At 45.2% G+C, this 12,493-nt stretch overlaps 1 protein-coding gene across 2 annotated transcripts in view; it reads right to left on the bottom strand.

Moving 5' to 3' along the window:
- The window catches only part of LOC8025400 (neuropeptide Y receptor type 2), a 1,264,215-nt gene that overhangs the window by 242,281 nt on the left and 1,009,441 nt on the right, over window positions 1-12,493 (bottom strand). The gene's annotated exons all lie outside the window — the stretch shown is intronic.

Raw genomic sequence — 12,493 nt, 5'->3', positions numbered from 1 at the left:
TTCACCTTTAAGTCTTTTGCCACTCCCGTCCAGTACCCCGTAGTACCTTTGTAGTACTCCAAGGGCACCCCAAGGTACTTACATGGTCCTTCTTCCCAATTAATGCCTGCAAAATAACGAGGCTTTAAATCCCACCTGCCATGCCACACTCCGCAACATTTCCCCCAGTTCACTGCGGCTCCCGTAGCGTTACAAAATTCTTTGGTGAGCATAACCATTTCCATGACGCACTCTTCGTCACTACAAAAAACGGCAACATCATCAGCGTACGCAGACACCTTAACCTCGACGCTATTTAAGAGAAACCCGGGGATATTCCTATTAGCGATTACACTCAGACAAAAAGGTTTCAGGTACAAGGCAAACAATAAAGGCGAAAGGGGAGAGCCCTGTCTGACAGATGGAAGTACCGGGATTTTCTTAGAAACATTATTATTTATAACAAGCCTGGTGGTGCAGCCCTTGTACGCCATTTCCACTCCCTTTTGAATCAGTTCACCTACATTAACAAACGCTCAAATACTCTTTATGACATCGTGCCTGACCTTGTCAAAAGCTTTCTCCAAATCTAATTGAACCATTGCTATTCTACCCCTACCCACAGTTTCAAAAATACTTCTCGCTACATGAATATTAGCTTGAATAGACCTTCCTCTTATCCCACATGTCTGATGATCCCCGACGAGCGTTCCAATAACACTCTGAAGCCTGCGCGTTATGATTTTCGTGAAGATTTTATAATCTATATTACATAACGTAATGGGCCTATACCCCGTGACGCTAAGTTTTTTAACTTTATCTTCCGACTTCGGAATCAAGACAGTATGGGCATCCGCAAATGAAAGTGGTAAAGAATGGTTTTCATATGATTCGTTAAATACGCTTAACAATACTGGGCTAATGGCTTCTTTAAATGTCTGATAAAATTCGGCACAAAGCCCATCAGGTCCGGGAGTTCTCTGTCTCGCTAACGAGTCTATGGCTCGCCGAATTTCTTCTAGGGCGATCTCCCCCTCGAGCCAAATTTTTACTTCCTCATTCAGCTTCGGCATAACTGACAAGAACTCATTGAATTTAGAAAATCCTACTGGGGTCGGTTTTTCCCCGAAAAGTTGCTCGAAGTGCTCAACAAAACCATCTTCGATTATATTTTTGTCCTTACTGACTTTCCCTTTATATTCTATTTCCCTAATCTCGCGTGTCAAGGCGTACTTCTTTTCCTCAGCCAGATCTTGTTTCGTTGGCATCTCCCCAGCAAACACTTTTCCGCGCGAGCGCGGACGACTGCCCCTTTGTATTTCTCGAGGTACAGTTTTTCCAGCTCTAGTTTAACATTTCGGATGTCCTCGCTACTTGAGCCGGGTCGTTCACATTCCACTTGACAGAGTGCCTCCAGGTCTCTTCTCAACTGTCTTTCACGGGCTCGACTCTGAAATCTGATATTGCTTGCCCTTTCAATCGCAGCTAACTTTACGTCTCGCTTAAACTCTTCCCAAGCTGCGCTTATAGAAGGTCCTTTTCGGTGATAGCCCGCAAGTCTTCGCTAACTGTAGCAACGAAAGGTTCGTCATTTAAAAGCGACCGGTTTAATTTCCAAAGCTTCCAGTTAAATTGATTTTTACTTTCTTTCCTTCCAATTTGAACACTTACAAGGCAATGATCGGTAAAGAAGATTGGCCGCACACGGTATCTATGCGCTTGTCTAAGTGCGTCTGCTGAAACGTAGATGCGGTCTAGTCGGGCGTGCGAACTATTTTGAAAATGAGTAAAACTGACTCCCTCCCTTCCAGCGTATACGGCTCCCACATCCTCGAGCGCACACTCATCAACAATTCTTTTTAAAAAGCTTGCACTGCTGTCACTGTACGGTGTAAGCGCAGACCTATCCCTCTCTTCACATACACAGTTAAAGTCCCCCATCAAAACAACAACCTTGTCACATTCCACGTAATAACGCAAAAACTGAAAAAAAAAATTCCTTATCTCTTGCATTGTTGGGTGCATAGACGCAAATGACTCGCCACTGCACTCCTGACATCACAAAATCACAAGAAATAAAACGACCACATGCGTCTATAACTACCTGCACACTTTCACAATTCACGGCCTTCTTTAAAAAGAGGAAACACCCCCCTGACCGCCCCACAGCATGACTTACAGCTATTTCGTATCTCCTAAGATAAGGATTGAGCGCTCTCTCGATATTATCGTCTGTCTGCATTCTGGTTTCTTGTACCGCAAAAAAGTCCGGTTGCTCGTCTTTTACTAGTCGTTGCAGCTGGTATTGCTTTTTCAACGAGGACAACCCTCGGACGTTTAAAGTGGCGAATCTAAGAGCCATTGCGGTGCAACTACAGACAGTCGGCGAGGCTACAACACAAAAAGCCGCTAAGTCAAATCGTTATATGATGACGAAAGTACAACACTCTTACTTGAAATTTACCTAAAAAGTATAGCTCAGGTTCAGTGATTACAGTTTCTTCACTGTGGGACCTTTGACGCGTGGCCCTCCCGTGGTCCCTGAGCGGCGGCGTGGAGCCGGCCTCTCTTGAAAGTCCCCGTCTGCCACCTGCGGAGCGGCAACTCCTGCAGATTTCCAGGTTGACCCGGGTCCTGGGTTGGTGTTGGTTCCAGGGGACGCTTGGCAGAACCGCTCATAGTATCCATCTCGCCGTCCTCCGGGTCGTCTTGCCCTTGGCTGGCAGCCAGGGTCGGCTTGCGGAGGGCGTAGTCGTGGTCACAGTCGTCTCCCTGAAGGGCTGGGCCGCGTGCGACGTCGTTGTCTCCTGGCTCGGGGACGTCCGTGTCGTCTGCTGGAAGCTCCACCGTGGCCGAGACCCCGGTTGGTGGGGCGTCTGCGGGGGTCTCAGCCCGCCCCTGAGGTTGGCCGCCCTCCATTCTTCCTCCTGCCGCCTCCTCAGCTTCATCTTGGTCCATGATGTGCTCTGAAGTGTCGTTTGCGGTGCCGCCATTGGTCACGTCTGCGTAGGTCTTCCTGCAGTCGTCGCGTAGGTGGCCGAAGCGCCGGCAGCTGTCGCATCGTGGCACACGGCACTCTCTACGGATGTGGCCGGTTTGACGGCACCTAAGGCAGAACGGGGCTCTACCCGGGGCCAGCACCAGGGCCGTGCATCCTGGGAGCCGGAGTTGGTGCGGCAGCTTCTCGAGCGTGACGCCTTCCTTTAGGGTCAGCCTCACGACCCTTGTTGTCGACTGCACGCCCTCGAAACGCTCGACGCGCCATGCTTCTCTGCCGACGTCCTCCACCTTGCCGTACGGTTCCAGGTTCTTTTTCACAACGTCGTCAGGCAGGTGGAAGGGCAACCAGTGCAGCTTCAGCCTCACCTCAGATTTTTCCGGGTCGATGACGACGCAGCGCTTTTCTTTGACTTCAAAGGTTGCGGCGCTCAACAGCTTTTTCTTGGCCAATTACGTCTTCAGGGTCACCATCCACACGTGGTTCATTTGGTATGAACCAAACGCGGCGATTTCGCCTAGCACACCGGCTTTCTCGAGTCCTTTTTTTAAAATCCTGGATGCGATAAGGCCGAGCTGTTATGTCCGCATGTAGGAAGACTGAATTGAGGGCGTGAACACCCGTGGGCAGGGGAGGCAGAACGATCCTGTAGCCTTCGTTCGATGATACAGCAGATCCGCGGCTATCAGTAGCCGTTGTTACCGCACCGACGGAGCTCATAGCGATACGTCCGTTCGCTTCGAAAACCAAACGAGGAATCTCGGAAGTTTAATAGCATTCCGCGTATTGGAACGCGAATCTAAAGCACGGCCGATTACAATCCCGCTTCCGAACCTAAGTAAACGCAGACGGCTTATCGAAATTCTTCCCTGCATAATATCTCTGACGTGTTATATGCTATTTTTTTATTTGCAAAACCGATGTGTCATTTGAAATATTTCCTACCGAAGAGTAATCCTACGCAACAAGCTTTCTTAAAATCTTTCATAAACCTAGACTAAACAATGACAAGGGATTTTGAAATAATGTATTTAATCTATAAGAATATGCTATAAATAACAAAGAAAAAAAAAGATTTGTGTCGAAGCAGAATAAAGATTCGGGCACTGTTCATGAACGCGTTTTATTGAGAAGACCTTCTTGTTCTGCGCTCAGAAGTGTGTTGCTTCGCCAAGGGTAATTCTCTACACGATGACTTTGCAGATAGCTTCCTGGTCGGCCACTTCTCGCTTGCCGGGGGCTCATTGTTGTCATGCCTAATATCATATGAAACATAGAGTTTTTACATTTGTAAGCATCGATCGAACAGTGCTTCTTTGTCTACGCCTAAAGCAAGCTCCAGTTTATCAGCAGTTATAACAATCTCTGAACACTTGAGGCCAACACCCGAAGACGGCAATTCTAATCGGCCATGTTTTTGTGATTCACACTTCTAAAGCCTGGAATTCCGATAAAAGCTATGCGTCCACCTCTTTGATAACGGAATAGTTTAGTCCCAATAGCCTGGCTCCCAAAACGCGGCAACGCTTGACGCGCCGCGTGCGGGATTTTCGCTGATCCGCTCGAAGTTCGGCCGGGGGAGCTCACATGGCCGGCGACTGTAACATTTTTTGGTAACGCCTAACAGTGTTCGTTTACAGTAACGAAGGGAAGAGCAGTGAAAGCGCTCTGGGTAGTTTTTATTGATATTTTGACGTGTGCTCTTTTTTTTTTCCCTGAACGACACTTAGAAGGGCAAACACATAAAAAAGGAACAAAACGTTTACATCATTCACGTCTTCATCTGAGAATCATAAACTCTTACATCCTGATGACACAGTCAATGGGCAATCGGCGTCCGAGTGTGTTTACGCACCAGTGTGGTCGGAGCACGCGCTGTGAAAGCTGGTGCTGCAAGGCACCGCGATCTTGGGTTCCCTCCCCACTCCTGTTCATTTCGACCTCGAGAAGCATCATAAAGACGTGCGGTTGTCTGTAACTGCTCCTTGCCCTAGTGAAAAAGCCATTTGGATGAGAAATTTCTTCTGTCCAATAAACACATATGTATTATACAGGATATATCAGAACATATAAGAACACATAAGAACCATATAAGAACTATAAAATAACTATAAGATATCTAAGAACAGATAAGAACCATATAGGAACTATATAAGAACAATGTAAGGTACATAAGAACATATAAAGAACTTCTCACAAGTTTCTTACACGGTTCTTATATGTTCTGATATATCTCATCTAGTTCTTTTATAGTTCTTGTATGGTTCTTATATGTTGTTATATATCTTATATACTTCTTTTACAGTTCATATAGAGTTCTTATATATTCTTTTATATCTTGTATAATTCTTTTAACGTTCTTATATGTTTCTCACATGTTCTTATATATTCTGTATGATACATATGTGTTTATCGGAAAAAGAAATTTCTCATACAAACGAGATTTTTCGAGAGGGTGATTGATGTCCGTTAAAGGCCCCAGGCTAGAAGTATCACTGCATCATATTTCGTTTCATCTCAAGTCCAAACGCAGCGGACGCTTTGAGGTATAGACCGACACGCGGGCTTGACGTCACGAAGCTGCGGCGGCGCTGCGATCGCGCCGGAGCCGGGGGGTGTGGGCAAAAGCACGCACGTTACGCATGGGCGTCATAGCATTTCAGCATGACGCGAAGCTGTGTTGCCGTTAATCTCACCAAAATGTACAAGAAAAGCAGTGGAGCGAGTTTCCACAAGTTCCCGGTAGACTCTGAAAGGCATAGAAGGTGGATAATATCCGTGGATCGAAATGAATGCTCGCCTCACGTGGTCGTTCTGGTCATTCCTCTGGCGTGCTACCTGGGGTTAGTTTGCACCCCCCCCCCCCCTCACGGGGGGGGGGGGGGGAACTAACCCCAGGTAGCACGACAGAGGAATGACCAACTTGGGCAAAGGTCTGGCAAACATAAGGGCCCAACTTTGGCGCAGTTAGGTTTTTGCGCCATGGCACTCATCAGTGCCAAAGTACGGTGCCTAACTATCGCCTTAGTTGGGCGATCCTAGGGCATGTCAAAGTTCGGCTCTTTTCTGGTACGCCAGAGGAGTGCCAAAGTTGGTGCCATACTTGAGCCCATAACCTCCATAGTAAATCCTAATTTGGGAATTCGGGGCATGCCAAGGTTTGGCGTTTCTCTGGTCCGCCAGAGAAGCGCCAAAGTTGGTGCCATACTTCAGCCATAACTGCCAGAGCAACGCCTAATTTTGGTATTTGGGACGTGCCAATGTTTGGCTTTTCTCTGGTTCGCCAGAGGAGCGCCAAAGTTGGTGCCATACTTCAGCCATAACTGCCAGAGCAACGCCTAATTTGGGTATTTTGGACATGCCAAAGTTTGGCTTTTCTCTGGTCCGCCAGAGGAGCGTCAAAGTTAGTGCCATACTTCAGCCATAACTGCCAGAGGAACGCCTAATTTGGGTATTTTAGACATGCCAAAGTTTGGCTTTTCTCTGGTCCGCCAGAGGAGCGCCAAAGTTGGTTCCATACTTCAGCCATAACTGCCAGAGCAACGCCTGATTTGTTTATTTTAGGCAAGCCAATGTTTGGCTTTTCTCTAGTCCGCCAGAGGAGCGCCAATGTAGTGCCATACTTGAGCCCTAACTGCCGCAGTAAATCTTAATTTGGCGATTCGGGGCATGCCGAAGTGTGGCTATTCTCTGGCTGCCCACTAAAGTTCCAAATAAGTGCCAAAACTTGGCTAAGAAAGCCAAGTGGCCTGCCCAAGTTTGGAATATCTCTGGTGTGTCACAGAAGTGCTCTTTCACGCGCCCCAGAAGAGAATTAAATTATATAAGCGTTGGAAACATGATGGTCAGATGTCATCACCTCCGTTTCCAAGCAGCACGGCAATACTTTGCAGTATCGTGACAGTACCGGCCGAAACTCGGTTCCAATATCACTCAAACGTCCAGTTTTGCACCACCGTTTGATATCCGGCAAGCATTGCCGTACAGCCGTTTTGCCCCGGCCTAGCGTTCGCGCAATATTGTCCGAATACTCTACGATGCGTCTGCTCCGTATTGGCCGAACGTCGTGCAAGTATGTGTACGTTGCATATCATTTGTTGCACATCCAATCACATATACAGGCAAACAAAATTTTTTCGACCGCTCCCAGAAGTTTATTAAACCACTATCATTACACACAGTGTATTCTCGACATATTTACAAAGGTCACACTTCTCTGCAAAACGAAAAGCAAATTATAAAACAGAATTAACACTGTCCTCATGCCAAGCAAAACTCATCACACCAAAAACCGCGGAGATTGAGAGGAAAGCAGGACTACTATCAGAAGCATGCTTGCAGTGTACTTACTAATAAAAGGGCGATATCATGTAGTCCTTAATAGATGCATAATTCAAATCAGGCACCCCACAAACACACTTGAGAAAGGAGATTGCGCGCATTCAACTGACGTCTCGTCGTCGGCGAAGAGCAGTTTTTTGTCGAAGCGTGTCCAACAAACACATCACGAAAATTCCACGAACTCCGGTGAAAAAAATGCCTGTTACCAAAAAATTGGCATGGACGTATTCCGGCTAGAGTGCCTTCATGTGCGCTTCGCATAGAGTGATGCCAACTGCCTGTTTCCCTTTCCCACACCCTCTTCCACCGCCATTTTGTTTCTCTCATTGTTTCCCCGTGCGCCGGAAAGTGGCCTTTGTGTCCATCGGTAATCCCATCCGAGGGGGAAAATGCTAATCCTCCCTCCGTGGGTTCCACAACGCTGCTCCGAACTTCTGAGATAAGGTGCTTGTTTCCGGGAGGGTTATAAGCCCCACGGATTATCGCCGAGAATCAAAATGGCTGCTGGTTTGTCGGCGAGTGGTATTACAAAGGGTGGCATCACCCTAGCAAAGCGCACATGAAGGCTCCCTTATTCCGGCCGTTTACGACGAAAAAACACGACCGCGTCTGCAACGCACGAAAACAACAGAACACTGAAGAGCGCATTTCGAAAACCGGACCTACGTGGCCCGCCTATTTGTATAACTAGGCAAATGGCTCAAGCAACAGCCCCAGAGATCCCATCAGCGTGACAGAGTCACGTGACAAATTTTCGTCCAAACATTTTTGTCCTACGCGTCCTACATAGAGAGGTCACGCGTTTCGCTCCACCCTTTTGATTTGCTTCAAGCGGGTGTCGCGCTCGCTGACAGCCACACGAAGACAAAAAAGCAGGTGGGGAGGATTTGGCAAAAGGCGAGGTCGAAGGGGCATCAACAACGCAGCTAAGCACCCTCTGCATTTTCAATGTTTTAGAGTAAAAAAAAAAAAAAGACGAAAACAAGTTATAAAAGAAACAAAAAAACAAAAAACTACTGTGCAGCCGAAGCTACAGGGGAGAGAGTGTATCCCGACCTGTTCAACAGTAGGGAAATAAGGAACGGGGGAATCCCAGCCCTTCTCTGGAATTAAATGGTACGGAATTAAAGGAAAGGCCGCCTCTGCCGGTGACCTTGTCGCCTTGCCTAGTCTGTCAGCGTTCGACTTCCATTGCGGGCCTCAGAAAGATAATCTCCTTTTTTGAGAGCGAAATGGAAGGGGTGCTTATGTTTTGCGGGCTTGTCGCCATCCGATAGGCCTCAATTATTTGTCTCCCGACTCGCTCGCAGTGGCCTCCCATGGCTTTTTTGCCGGTGAAATTAGGAGCGCAGCCGGGACATTTTCTCCAGTGAATGACGATCGGGTGCTGAGAAGCAGCTCTTTCGGCGTCCATTTGATGTTCTCGGAGTCGGTCGTTGAGGCATCGCCCCGTTTGCCCGATGTACCTGGCCCCGCAGGACAGGGGGATCGCGTACGCTTCCTCCGCCTCCTCTCCTTCCCCCGAGAATTCACTTTCCCGTACTCCCACGGAGCGGGAGGGCTTTGAGCTTGAAGCCGAAAATAAATATTGTTGAAGTTGAAAGATTGTCCTGAATGTATCGTCCCTTGTGTGTCTCCACTTTCTAAATGTTTAAAAAATAGCAACACGCTAAAATAGTACAAGTTCCGGGATTTCATTTTAATTCCCCAAGTGTGATGCGGCAGCGGCGCCACGGAGCCCCGGTCGTCTCCGTTCTTTGTTATCGCAAGGATTTGACAGTGCTCAATCACAATACAATACACGCACAGAGCCACGCTCGCTTTTGCAATGCGCCACCTTATAATAATATATGTTGAGGAGACGTGCGCATATCAGTCTCGCGCAGCGCTAGCTCGATGGCAGCACTTTCTGTAAAGGCGCATTCACACCGGGGATGTAAGCAGTTGCGCGGTGCGAGTAAATGGCATCGCAAAAAAAAAAATAATAATTAGATGGTAACTCTGGCGTGCGCGATGAGCGAGTCCAACGTCTTCGTTGGCATGTCGCTTCTCAAAAACTATCGCTCCGAACGCCGTTGATTGGCTCAGCCCCTCCGCGACTAGATCGCATCGCAAAAAGTCGGGTCAACAAAATAAGATAAAGCGGCCAGCCAAATAAAACTTGATTTCTATTTAATTAAGATGAAAACCACCCGCGTACATAAAATACCTCATCAGCCGAACTCCAAGGCAGTATGCCTAGTTCTGGCACCTGTTCGGCAACTTTGGCCCGTAGCTTCCAGATGACAGCCGAACTATCGGGAAGCGAAGCGTAACTTTGGCACTTGTTTGGCGACTTTGACCCGTAGCTGCCAAATGACAGCCGAACTATCGGGAAGCGAAGCCTAACTTTGGCACTTGTTTGGCAACTTTGGCCCAAAGATGCCAGATGACAGCCGAACTATCGGGAAGCGAAGCCAAACTTTGGCACTTGTTTGGCGACTTGGGCCCAAAGATGCCAGATGTCAACCGAACTACAAGGTAGTAAGCCTAACTCTGGCATATCTGCGGCAATTTTGGCCCGAAGGTGCCAGATGACAGCCGAACTATCAAAAAGTGAAGCCTAACTTTGGCATTAGTTTGGCGAATTAGGGCCAAAATACCCAGACTATTGCCAAGGGAGGTGAGGTTTGGCTCTACTTTGGCTTCTTCGGGCTTTTCAATGCCCTAAACTCCCAGTCAAAAGCCAAGTTTTGGCCCAGAACTCGGTGCTACCTGGGGTACATTACGCTGTCGAAATATAAGGCACAAAAGATGATTTTTTTAAATTTTATTTGTTTCGTTGGTTCGCGACGTAGAAGGCCGAGGTGTGCCTTACAGAGCATCTGCCCCCTAAAGTTCAGCAGCTCGAAAGAGTTATATAATAACAAATTCTGCAAAGCATTATACAATTAAAAAAGAAGAGAAAAACAAGTCAAAGAAACAAGAAATAAAACTACATTCATTTGGTAAAAAAATAACTATAAATGTCAGTAAGTGTTGGTCGGGAAAAACCGAAGCCGGAAACAATGAACAAATAACTATAATGCAATTGTATGTACCTCCGACATCTCAGCACCAACAGCAAGTTCAGATGAACAATGAAAACATATTTTTGAAGTTAGGTATACCTCGTGATTATGTTATTAGTGCCCCTAGTGATAAAGCCATTCGTATGAGGAACTTCTTGAGGCCAATAAAGACATATGAATCATACTATATATAAGAATATATAAGAACCATATAAGAAACTTAAAATAAACTTCTCACAAATTTCTTATGTGTTTCTTATATGTTCTTTTATATCGAATATAGTTCTTATATGGTTCTTATATATTGTTATATATCTTGTATGATTCGTATGTGTTTATTAGACAAAGAACCTTCTATACAAATGAGTTTTTTGATAGGGGCAGTACACCATCCGAATGAAAACGTGATTTCCCTGCCAACCAATAAACTTCCTCAATCCCATTTATAACAAGGAAACGTGTTGTTAAAGTTAATGTTCAGATCCGTTCTATTTAGAGTTTTAGTTGTTTGAAAGCCATAGTTGACCACAGTTGGTTCCTATGGCCGGCATCTTTCGCTTTGTATTTCTAAGAGATATACACTTAGGCTTTTTGCTGGTGTGGTATAAAGTCAGTTTATATGTATCCATAGTGAAAGTCTGAAGTTACTTACTTGGTCTGCCTTAATCATATTATATTTGATGAAAAGTGGTTGTGTCCCTTAAATGTTTGATGCCCCCTTTATAATTTTCACATATTCATAATATATTTTTTCTGCAAAAGGATAATTTTGTTATAATTTGACGCTGTCGTCGTTCCCCCAGACCAGAATACCCTAACTAATTTCGGAGCAGAATAAGGAATAATATAATGTGCGTTTTAGGTAGGTATAAAATTTTGTATTCTATAAATGCACTTGCTACCTGGGATAAATCAGCCCTTTGTTTGTTTAATTGACAATTCCATGCAGGTCATCAGCAAACCTTACGCCCAAGAGTTTTTGTTCTGACATCTAATCCAATATGGTGCCCTCGTATATTATGCTAATGAGACTGTAGTCTTGCTTTTTGCTAGTTTAAAAATTATGTACTCTGTTTTATTAGAATTTAATTGTAGACACTTTTTTGCAACCATTTTTATAATTTTGAAAGATATTCATTAGCCAACTTTTCGGTGTATCTTTTCGTCGCACCAGCAAATATTATGTTTGTGTCATCTGCGTACATTATTAGTTCTGGGGAACCTGGTATTGCCGTAATGTCATTAACGTACTCGAGGAATAATACATGGTCTTAAATGGAGCCTTGAGGAACGCCATGTCGTATTTTCACTTTCTTAGATGAATGACCATTTACAGGTACATATTTATAACAATCTGAAAGATAAGTTTTTAGTAGTCTCAGCGCAACTGCTCGCACACTGTAACTTTCAAGTTTTTCCAATAGAATATCGTGTTGCACAGTATCAAACGCTGTTTTATAGTAAAAAATACACCAAGAGTGAATATTATGTGTTTTCAATGTTTTCAACAACTTTATCCTTTATATCAATTAGTGCTTGTTTGGATACCTATCCTCCGGAAATCCGTATTGAGCCTACGTTAATATTTGGGGCTTCTGAAAAAAATCTTCAGCTTGTCATTGATAATGCGCTCAAACATTTTTAAGCATACTGGAAAAAACCGTCATCGGCCTATAATCATTAATATTTTCCTCTCCTCCTCCCTTATACAAAGTGGTCTGTTTGGCTATTTTAAATTCTTCGGGAAAATCACCAGACTCAAGCATCATATTTATTATATGGGACAAAATGGGACCCATAATGCTCGCGGTCTGCTGTATAGGTAGATATTTTATTCTATCATCTTCAGTGGCATCGTTCTTTTAAGTTTCTAATTATTATTTGAACTTCATTTGACGTAGTTTGAATTAGTATGACAGATTTCGTCTGATTCGTCGTGGATTTTTTTCCTGTGTGTGCCTTGTTATGGCAGAAAACCTTGCTGTTGTAACGCTTGATCAGTTGAATCTTTTTTTTAATGAGGGTCGTAGAACTAAGATAAGTTCATTTCATCTAAAGGTGCAATCTGCTAGGAATAAAGGCGACAGCCTAATGATGCTATTTGAATCTTTTCAAATTTCATTTC

Source organism: Ixodes scapularis, unplaced genomic scaffold (assembly GCF_016920785.2).
Source record: "Ixodes scapularis isolate PalLabHiFi unplaced genomic scaffold, ASM1692078v2 PGA_scaffold9__187_contigs__length_104089568, whole genome shotgun sequence".
NCBI classification, from domain to species: Eukaryota; Metazoa; Arthropoda; class Arachnida; order Ixodida; family Ixodidae; genus Ixodes; species Ixodes scapularis.
This window is presented reverse-complemented; position numbering and strand designations above follow the sequence as displayed.